Source organism: Conger conger, chromosome 3 (assembly GCF_963514075.1).
Source record: "Conger conger chromosome 3, fConCon1.1, whole genome shotgun sequence".
Classification (NCBI taxonomy): Eukaryota; Metazoa; Chordata; class Actinopteri; order Anguilliformes; family Congridae; genus Conger; species Conger conger.
Window position 1 is genome coordinate 79,528,931 of NC_083762.1, and position 10,000 is coordinate 79,538,930.

Below are 10,000 nucleotides of genomic sequence, written 5' to 3' on the forward strand. Positions count from 1 at the left end.
GCCCTGCTCAGTGGACACAGGACCGTCTCTCAGTGGAAGCCCCAGCGTCTGTGACACGGCTGATGGGTAAACGGATAAGGACACAGACTCTGTGTGTGTCATTGTGTCTGTGATTCACAGACTGCGTGTGTGTCATTGTGTCTGTGATTCACAGACTGTCACCCTGAGCGTTGGGACAGACTGCCACCAACACCCAATCTTGATAGCATCTCCTCACCAATCAGCAACAAGGATCAGGTGTGGCTGGTGCCCCACACAGAGGGAAGTGAGGTTTCAGGTCGTTTTCAGTTTTGGACACAAGTAAACATGCTCTGACATTGAGCCGGTCGTAGCCTCTAACAAAGGAAGACATTTCACTGACATTAGATTACGTTTGCATTGGGCAGACACTTTTATCCAAAGTGACATACCGTTAGTTCACACTGAAGGTCGTTGGAATAATTACAGAGCACAGATATGGTACAATTCACATAAAGGATCAGCTGTCCGTAGCTCTGAACATCACGTCCAGTTCACACTGAAAGCATCGGCCAAGTCAGTAAAGTTATGGCATGTCATAACTAAATGCACCTGATCGAAGAACAAAATACCAGCCCCTCCCCAACACCACGTTGGGGTCAATTTGACTTCAATTCAGGTCTTGAATTGAAATTCGGTTCACTACTTGAAAAATGGTCCTGCAAGCATTTTTCAATTAATTGACAAATTGATTCGCGCTGACCACACAAAAAACGTATTTATGCTGCCAAATAATCAATTTTAATATTTAAAATATCCTAATATTTAGGCTCGTGGGAGTACCATGCCAAGCACCAAAACATGCAAAAATATTTTATAAATAGAGGATTCAGAGTACACTATTCTGAATGGGGCAATGAGTTCCAAATCCAAATCCAGAATGAGTTATGGAATATCGTCAATGTTCTATTTAAGATTACACATTTCTGCCACATAATGGTATTGGGAAGATGATTCCGTTTGAGAACAGGAGGAGTTTTTGCTGAGTGGATGAGTGTTCCTCCCCAGCTGAGCAAACACAAACACCTGTCCTGCATCGTTCAAAACACGATAAGCTCCTCATTTTACAGCCACCGTACAGCTCGTATCTGTACACTGTATTAATAAAAAAACCCAAAGTGCCGTCAGCCTCTCCCTGTATGTCTGCCCCCTCCAGGAGCGCAGGATTAGCGCAGCGTTTGCACGTCCAAACCGCTTTTATCCTGAAGTGCCCCTCTGAAGGTAAAGGGCGGTAATTAATGCGCTATTAAACATGCAGAAAGGCATGCAAACTGCTGCCTGCGTCAGATGTAGACAGCTTATTTGAAATATACGTACTTCAAATGTGCATATTGCATTATTGTCTAGTTTCGAGAACATTGCTTCCCCCCGTGAAAACAACAGATCAAACCTACATTCGTGCTGGACATGAGAGAGGCCCCCCCCCCCCACACCCCCCACCCCTGAAAAAAGAGAGAAAAAAACAGCAACTCTGTCTCTGATCCAGGTCATCAAGAACAGGGGAGCCCAGCCAGTCTTTGTGTGGGCCCTTAGTGCTAATAGGGCAGTGCTGTGTGTGTACGAGAGAGAGAGAGAGAGAGAGGAGGAGGGTGACTGAGAGAGTGAGTGGGGGAGAGGGGGAGAGAGAGGGAGGGAGAGGGGGGAGGGCGAGAGATAGAGGTAAATAGAAATAGAGAGAAAGAGAGATAGAGAGGGAGAGAGAAACATTGGATGTTGTGAAGCTTACACTCAGCACACAGACACACACATACACACACACATACTCACACACACACGCACACACACACACACACATACACAAACACACACACACACACACACACACACACACACACTCAGCTCTGTCACAGCACAGACCTGGCGTTCCATCCTACATCTTTTCCTCCTTTCTGTCCTCTCTGCACTGGTGTTTTGGGCAGTGTTAGGGCATGTTTGGGGCTGTGTTGGGGCAGTGTTAGGGCATGTTTGGGGCTGTGTTGGGGCAGTGTTAGGGCATGTTTGGGGCTGTGTTGGGGCAGTGTTAGGGCATGTTTGGGGCTGTGTTGGGGCAGTGTTAGGGCATGTTTGTGGCCGTGTTGGGGCTGGGTTGGGGCATGTTTGGCTGATTTTTGGGTGGTGTTTTTTGTAGCATTTGGGGCGGTGTTTGGTTGGTTTTAGGATGGTGTTTGGGGCAGCGTTGGGGGTGGTGTTGGGTCCGTGTTTAGGCAGTTTTAGGGTGGTGTTTGGGCCGGTGTTTGGGGCCGTGTTGGGGCCGTGTTGGGGCAGTGTTGGGGCAGTGTTTTCAGGTCATGTTTGGGGCTGTATTGGGGCTGTGTTGGGGCCGTGTTGGGGCAGTGTTGGGGCTATGTTTGGGGCTGTGTTGGGGCTGTGTTGGGGCCATGCTGGGGCCCTGTTGGGGCAGTGTTGGGGCTATGTTTGGGGCCGTGTTGGGGCCGTGTTGGGGCCGTGTTGGGGCAGTGTTGGGGCAGTGTTGGGGCTGGGTTGGGGCATGTTGGGGGCTGTGTTGGGGCAGTGTTGGGGCCGTGTTGGGGCAGTATTGGAGCCGTGTTGGGGCAGTGTTGGGGTGGCGTTGGGGCTGTGTTGGGGCAGTGTTGGGGCCGTGTTGGGGCAGTATTGGAGCCGTGTTGGGGCAGTGTTGGGGTGGCGTTGGGGCTGTGTTGGGGCTGTGTTGGGGCCGTGTTGGGGCAGTGTTGGGGCCCTGTTGGGGCAGTGTTGGGGTGGCGTTGGGGCAGTGTTGGGGCCGTGTTGGGGCCGTGTTGGGGCCGTGTTGGGGCCCTGTTGGGGCAGTGTTGGGGTGGCGTTGGGGCGGTGTTTTCGGGCTGCCTGTCCCGCGGGCCGGTGGAGAAGCACAAAGCCGCGTTCCGCTCGCTACAGTTGAGCCATTGTTGCCGCGGGAGACGCGCTAATTGGCAGCGACAATTAAGCACCGCGGCCACTCAGCTTCGACTCGCCTGAACCAATCAGAGACCAGCGAGCCAGGCCACGCCTCCACACACACACACACACACACTCTCATACACACACACACTCTCATACACACACACACATACACACAGTTTAATCCTTATTTAGGTCCATTTACAAAATACATTCTGATGTCCTTCACTTGAGTAGCAGAACGTTTACCAGTAGGATCTATCACACAATATGCAGAATATACATTTGCATCTCAATCGCTCCAGCAAGAAACATTATGGGTATAAGAAACATCTTCTCCATACACAGCGACTAACAATAACACATACAATCTCTCTCTCTCACACACACACACACACACACACACACACACACACACACACACACACACGCAGTTGCACATTTTCATTCTTCACCCCATCGGTTCTTTAGCAGCAGGATTCACAGTGGTGTGGGCTTGCTTAGATAGGACAGCAGTGCATTGTGGGAATAAATCGGGAGCCGAACTCAAAGCTATGCAGAAGATAGCTGTACAGTATGTGATCAGCAGATCAGCTGATCTGGGATCAGCTCAGATTGTGTTATATCTCAGCTGACTTTGGTTGATTAGACAATCCCTCCCGGAGCAATGTGATGTTCTCAAGGGTCCAACAGCAGTGTGGGTCTTAACATGGCTACTCTGGGGCTTGAACCTCCGACCTTCTGGATCCCAGTCATATACCTTATCCACTAGACTATAAGGCAGTAAGTGCAACAAGCACACACTCAGATTTTTTTGAAATTATGTACAAAATAATTACTATGCTGTCATCATAATTAGTCAGTTTTCTTTGTTGAATTAAATACACTGATGTACGACAGTGTGGTCAGTGTTACATTCCTGAAGGTGTGAGGTCACAGATACGTGACAGATATGCTGATGTCACAATCACTACTGGTGACAGAAAACAAAGGAGTTCTGGAACACTTAGAGATTTAGAACATTGATAGAAGCATTCCAAAAAATCATCACTTGGGAGCAACAAGATATTTATTTAAAGTCAATATTGCCACAGAACACCTATGCTGCGAGACCTCAGCTCGGAGAAATGTGTGAGCGAGGGAATCTTTTGAATTTGGGGAGGGGCGGTTTGGGGGATGGGATCCGGGTGGGGGGTGCGTTCGCAGGGCGAGTTAAACTTTGGCCCGCCATACATAAAGACCTTAATGGAGTCTGAAGTCAACACGGCAGCTCGGCTCAAGACATCTTCTGAAAAAATAAATCCCCAAGATAAACCTTTCAGCGGCGTCTGGGCCCGGGCACTCGGGGAACAAAATGGCGGCGGGCGCGTTCCGGCCCGTCGTTCCGCTACCCAGAATCCCCCTGGATTACTCCCTGTCAGGAGGCGGATTTAGCGCTTTCAACGTCCATGACAAATTACTGGGGGGGGGGGGGGGGGGGGGGGCGAGGACAAAGTAAAGGAGAGAGGAGAGGAGGGAGGCTGCTGTGTGGGCCTAGGATGGAGGGAGGGAGGGAAAGAGAGAGGGGGAGAAGGAAACAGGGAGGGAGAGAGGGAGAGGGGAGAGAGGGAGGGAAAGAGAGAGGGAGAAGGAAACAGGGAGGGAGAGAGGGAGGGAGGGAAAGAGAGGGGGGAGAGAGGGAGGAAGGAAAGAGGGAGAGAGAGAAAGAGAGAGAGAGCTATTTTCAGGGAAATTACAGACTGGCCAGCCAAGGATAAGAGACAGTGTGTGTGTGCATGAGTACGTGTGTGTGTGTGTGAGTGTGTGCATTCTGTGCGTGAGTGTTCGTGTATGTGTGGAGTGTGTGTACGAGTGTGTGTGCATTCTGTGCGTGAGTGTGTGTGTATGTGTGGAGTGTGTGTACGAGTGTGTGTGCGAGTGTGCGTGTGTATGGCACTGAGGCAGTGCGTTCTCCTAGCTGTAAGGCAGTGCTGCAGGGTAGTGGTTCGAGCGCCGTGCTGTGCCCCAGACCGCAGGGCGACGGGTTTGAATCCCAGCTCACCACGGTCATGTCTGTCAGTGGCGCGCGTTGCGTAACACGCCAAACGGCCACTTTCATGAAACGTCGTCCAGATGCTGGGAGGGCCAAGGGAGTAAACCACGTTCAGCAGACCACCTGAACGGGGTGAGTGTGTGTGTGTGTGTGTGTGTGTGTGAGTCACACAGCAGCCAGGGTTGCATCATAGCCACAGTGTGGATCTCCTTACAAATTACAGGCCTGGATCCACGCAGGATTTAACGTTTTTTAAGATGGCTGCCAGGCTGCTGCTCCTCCGGACCCCAGGGACTGCGACACCACCGGCGCGTTTAACCGCGGCGTTTAACCACGACGGTTAGAGGGAGACGCAGCGCTCCGGTCCAATCTGGCCAACGCTCCAGCTGAACACAAACAGGTCCGCCATGTTCCTCAAAACAAGGGAAACGGTTTTTGTGTTTAATGTATTTTATTCAGCACATCAGAATCGGCCTTGGTCTTGGTCACTGAACTGATAGAGACAGTGTGTGCTCATGGCCTCGGTCCAGGAGAGACAGATCAGTGCTGCAAGCCTGACGTTTACATAAGAAATTAGACACACACACACAGGTTGTGATAAATAGTTTGTTTTACTGGCATCAGTGGTAAAAAAAGAAACAACAGACGAAACGCAGAATGTACTGGAACACAGCTGTTGAACTTGCATAAGAGATCAGCTGCAACACACCAACGCACGGGAAGAACAGTCGCTCATTGGCACACGCAAAGCAGTGTTGCAAGTTGGTAAAAAAAATAAAATGACAAAAAAACTCATTAAATAATGACAAAACATGATATTTTACGGGACGTACAGCAGAACAGGATTCAAGTCACAAAAATTGAGAACGGAAATATTTGGAAAGAAAAAAACTTCCATTTGGTGCTACACTGTAAAATCCAAAAAATAAGACAATCTCAGCAAGTATTTCAGTCTTATATTTAGACTTTAAATCTTATTTCTAGTACTTCTTTGCTAAATAAGATGGAAATATTGTCAATGAGGTGAGAAATTGACTCATTTCAAGATTTGCCAAAGGGGTTACGAATTTCACTTGTCAAGCAAACATTTTCGCATTGAGAGAAAAAAATAAGCCCCCTTACACGACTAAAATGCTTGTTAAGACTTTTTTTTTTTTTTTTTTTTTGCAGTGTCAAACAAATACTTTCCCTAAACCTGACCCAGTTTCAGCCTCTGTGTCCATCCCTCAAACATTGCTCTGCGCTCAAATTCTGAGCGCTGAGAATCCCTGATTTTCGGGAAGGAATCGGACCACGACCAGTAATACCACACTCCCGTCTGCCTCTCTCACAGATAAGAAGCCGTCTTCTGAAAGGGCCGCAATCACATCAACACATTTTCAATTCCCTTAGACGTAAATAAACTGGACTATCTGTTACGATCGTGAGTATGGGCTGGTTTAGCCGAGGACAGTGATCTTCATTCCTGGTCCTGGAGAGCCGCAGGATGTGGCTGGTTTTGGTTTTCGCCTTAAAATCAGCAACCGATTCAGACCCAAGAAACCACGTGAGGCGAGTCAACTGTGTAATTAACTTGAATTGATCAATTAAGTGCTGAGTAACAATGAAATCCAGCACACCCTGCGGCTCTCCAGAACCAGGAGTGAGGACCCCAGCACACCCTGTGGCTCTCCAGAACCAGGAGTGAGGACCCCAGCACACCCTGTGGCTCTCCAGGACCAGGAGTGAGGACCCCAGCACACCCTGCGGCTCTCCAGGACCAGGAGTGAGGACCCCAGCACACCCTGCGGCTCTCCAGGACCAGGAGTGAGGACCCCAGCACACCCTGCGGCTCTCCAGGGCCAGGAGTGAGGACCCCAGCACACCCTGCGGCTCTCCAGGACCAGGACTGAAGACCGTTGGGTCTAGGACTCGGCTTAAACGGTGTCTGGGAACCAGGCCGTGAGACATCTCAGAGGGCAGAGCTCAGAGGCTCAGAGCATCTCACCGCCTGAGGCTCACCTCTGCTCCCCACTGCCTCACACCGCCTGAGCCTCACCTCTGTTCCCCACTGCCTCACACCGCCTGAGCCTCACCTCTGTTCCCCACTGCCTCACACCGCCTGAGGCTCACCTCTGCTCCTCACCGCCTGAGGCTCACCTCTCCTCCCCACTGCCTCACACCGCCTGAGCCTCACCTCTGCTGCTCCAGGCATTTTCAGCAGAGAGGTGAGAGTTGGAGTCGCGTGGCATCGTGAACAAACACATGATCTCTGCTTTGGATTACAATGTTGTCGAAGCCAGCACCCCCGCCAGTCTGAACCAGGGGTTAAACTCATTTAGGGAAGACACACTACCCTCCTCCTCATACAAAATCTACACGCACGTTAATATGGGGGCTCCGTCACGCAGACTGTGTGAAATGTAGGGTTCATATATACAGTCAGTTTCCGCTCCTGTCTCTGTGGAAAACTGCTCGCAGCGCAGAACATCAGCAGGCTGTTACACAGGAGCTCGTTTTTAAGGCAGGCGAAGAAGACAAACCAGATCGATAAAGGGCCAATTCTGAAACTGTACACGTGGAGCAGTGCACCCGCCACCCGAAAACAAGCACACGCACGCGCACACACGCAACCCCCAACACGCACACACAACCTCCAACACGCACGCACGCACACGCAACCCCCAACACGCACGCGCGCACACACACACACGCAACCCCCAACACACACACGCAACCTCCAACACGCACGCACGCACACGCAACCTCAAACACGCACGCGCGCACACACACACACGCAACCCCCAACACACACACGCAACCTCCAACACGCACGCACGCACACGCAACCTCAAACACGCACGCGCGCACACACAACCTCAAACATGCACGCACGCACACACAACCTCAAACATGCACGCACGCACACGCAACCTCCAACATGCACGCGCGCACACACAACCTCAAACATGCACGCACGCACACGCAACCTCCAACATGCACGCGCGCACACACGCAACCCCCAACACACACACGCAACCTCCAACACGCACACACACGCAACCCCCAACACACACACGCAACCTCCAACACGCACACACACGCAACCCCCAACATGCACACGTGCACACGCAACCTCCAACATGCATGTGCGCACACACACAACCCCCAACACGCACGCACACGCAACCTCCAACCTGCACGTGTGCACGCACACGCAACCCCCAACACGCACGCACACGCAACCCCAAAATGCGCACGTGTGCACACACACGCAACCCCAAAATGCGCACGTGTGCGCACATGCAACCCCGACACACACGCGTGTGCACACACTCGCTATTTACACATTTACAGATCAACAGTCCTCCACTAACAATCATAACACGGTCTCCTTAGTGCAATGGCGAAAAAACGGAGTACTCCCGGCAGGAGTGGAGCGGAGCTGGATCACACACAGGACCGCTCCCACCCGGGCCAAACGGACTTCCTCAGGTCCACAGACCAATAAATAGATCACTGAGTGTAGGGGAGACGCACAGGGGAGTGTTCCGGAGGAGTGAACGCCAGCGACCCCCGAGGGTCCTGGTGTTGAGAGACCTGGAGATGACGTCATCCTCTCTGGGGGGTTTTCGTGTTGTCCCACCGTGGAGAGGGTGGGCTTTGGTTGTACTTGCCCGAGCAGCCTTTGGCTGAATCCGGCCCCGTTCTGTTCAGACTGTTCTGTTCCTCTCCGGGTCAGTCGCTCTGACGTGTGTGAGAAAAGTGGTCCAGAAAGGGGTCATTCTGAGCCCCGCCCCGTCCCGCTCCACGTCGAGAGGTCCCCCCGGGGGAGGGGAGGGGGAGGGGAAGGGTCCGTCGTCATTTCGGCCCCTCCCTGACGCCCGTTCTCATAACATCCACAGCGAAGGCAAACAAACAGACCCGTGGGGGAATGTCGGCAGCGGGGAAAAATCTGACAGAACCGTGCAAAACATTCAGAGGACAATCACGCCCTCAGATTTGAGGACAACGGGGGTCCAGAGCGGCCCCCCCCACTCCGTCAACAAGGTCTGTGACGACTGAGACAAATCTCGCCCAAGACCCAGAGGGAAAGCATGGAGTGGGGAGGTGGGGGAGTATTTGTGGGGGATTGGGGGGGTTGCATGTGCAGGAGGGGAGTGTATTTGGGGGAGGGGGGAGGGTGCATTTGGGCAGATTGGGGGGGTATATTTGGGGGGGGACAGGCGGTTGTCGGGAGGAATGTGCTGTGGAAGGCACCTGGACCGAATCAGAACCGGGACACACGGCCAGTGAGGCACGGGGGAGAGTGACTCAACTCACACTGGCTTCCAATCAGGACACACAGCACTGCAGCGCACCGCAGGGAGGAGACGCCGTGTTCCTGAAACGGGTACCGGGGCGGGGACAGGGAACCCAAACCGGGGAGCCGGGGCGGGGGGGCGGGGGGGTGTTTGGGAGCCGTGGGGGGGGCGGGGGGGGGGGTTTGGGCGCCGGGGCGGGGGGGGGCGTGGGGGCGTGGGGGGGGCGGGGGGGGGCTTTGGGCGCCGCGGCGGGGGGGCGGGGGGTTTGGGAGCCGGGGCGGGGGGGCGGGGGGGGGGTTTGGGAGCCGTGGGGGGGGCGGGGGGGGTTTGGGAGCCGTGGGGGGGGCGGGGGGGGGTTTGGGTGCCGGGGCAGGGGGGCGGGGGGTTTGGGAGCCGGGGGGTTTGGGAGCCGGGGCGGGGGGGGCGGGGGGGGTTTGGGCGCCGGGGCGGGGGGGGCGGGGGGTTTGGGCGCCGGGGCAGGGGGGTGGGGGGTTTGGGAGCCGTGGGGGGGGCGGGGGGTTTGGGAGCCGGGGCGGGGGGGTGGGGGGTTTGGGAGCCGTGGGGGGGGCGGGGGGGGGTTGGGCGCCGCGGCGACAGGGAGCGAGATTCCGCAGCGCGGGCCGACCTGCGCACGGGCCTCCGGAATGTTCCACAGTCTCCGGCGCGATGGTGCGGGCCAGGACACTTTCCGGGAAGACGTTCCGTTCCCGCCAAGGCAAACAATCCCCAAACAATCCCCCCGGCCCCGGCCCAAGATCCCAGCACAGTGAGAGTGTGAGTGCAGGAGGGT

At 54.1% G+C, this 10,000-nt stretch overlaps 1 protein-coding gene across 1 annotated transcript in view; it reads right to left on the reverse strand.

Moving 5' to 3' along the window:
• Positions 1 to 10,000, reverse strand: part of mettl21a (methyltransferase 21A, HSPA lysine) — a 201,695-nt gene that overhangs the window by 41,213 nt on the left and 150,482 nt on the right. The gene's annotated exons all lie outside the window — the stretch shown is intronic.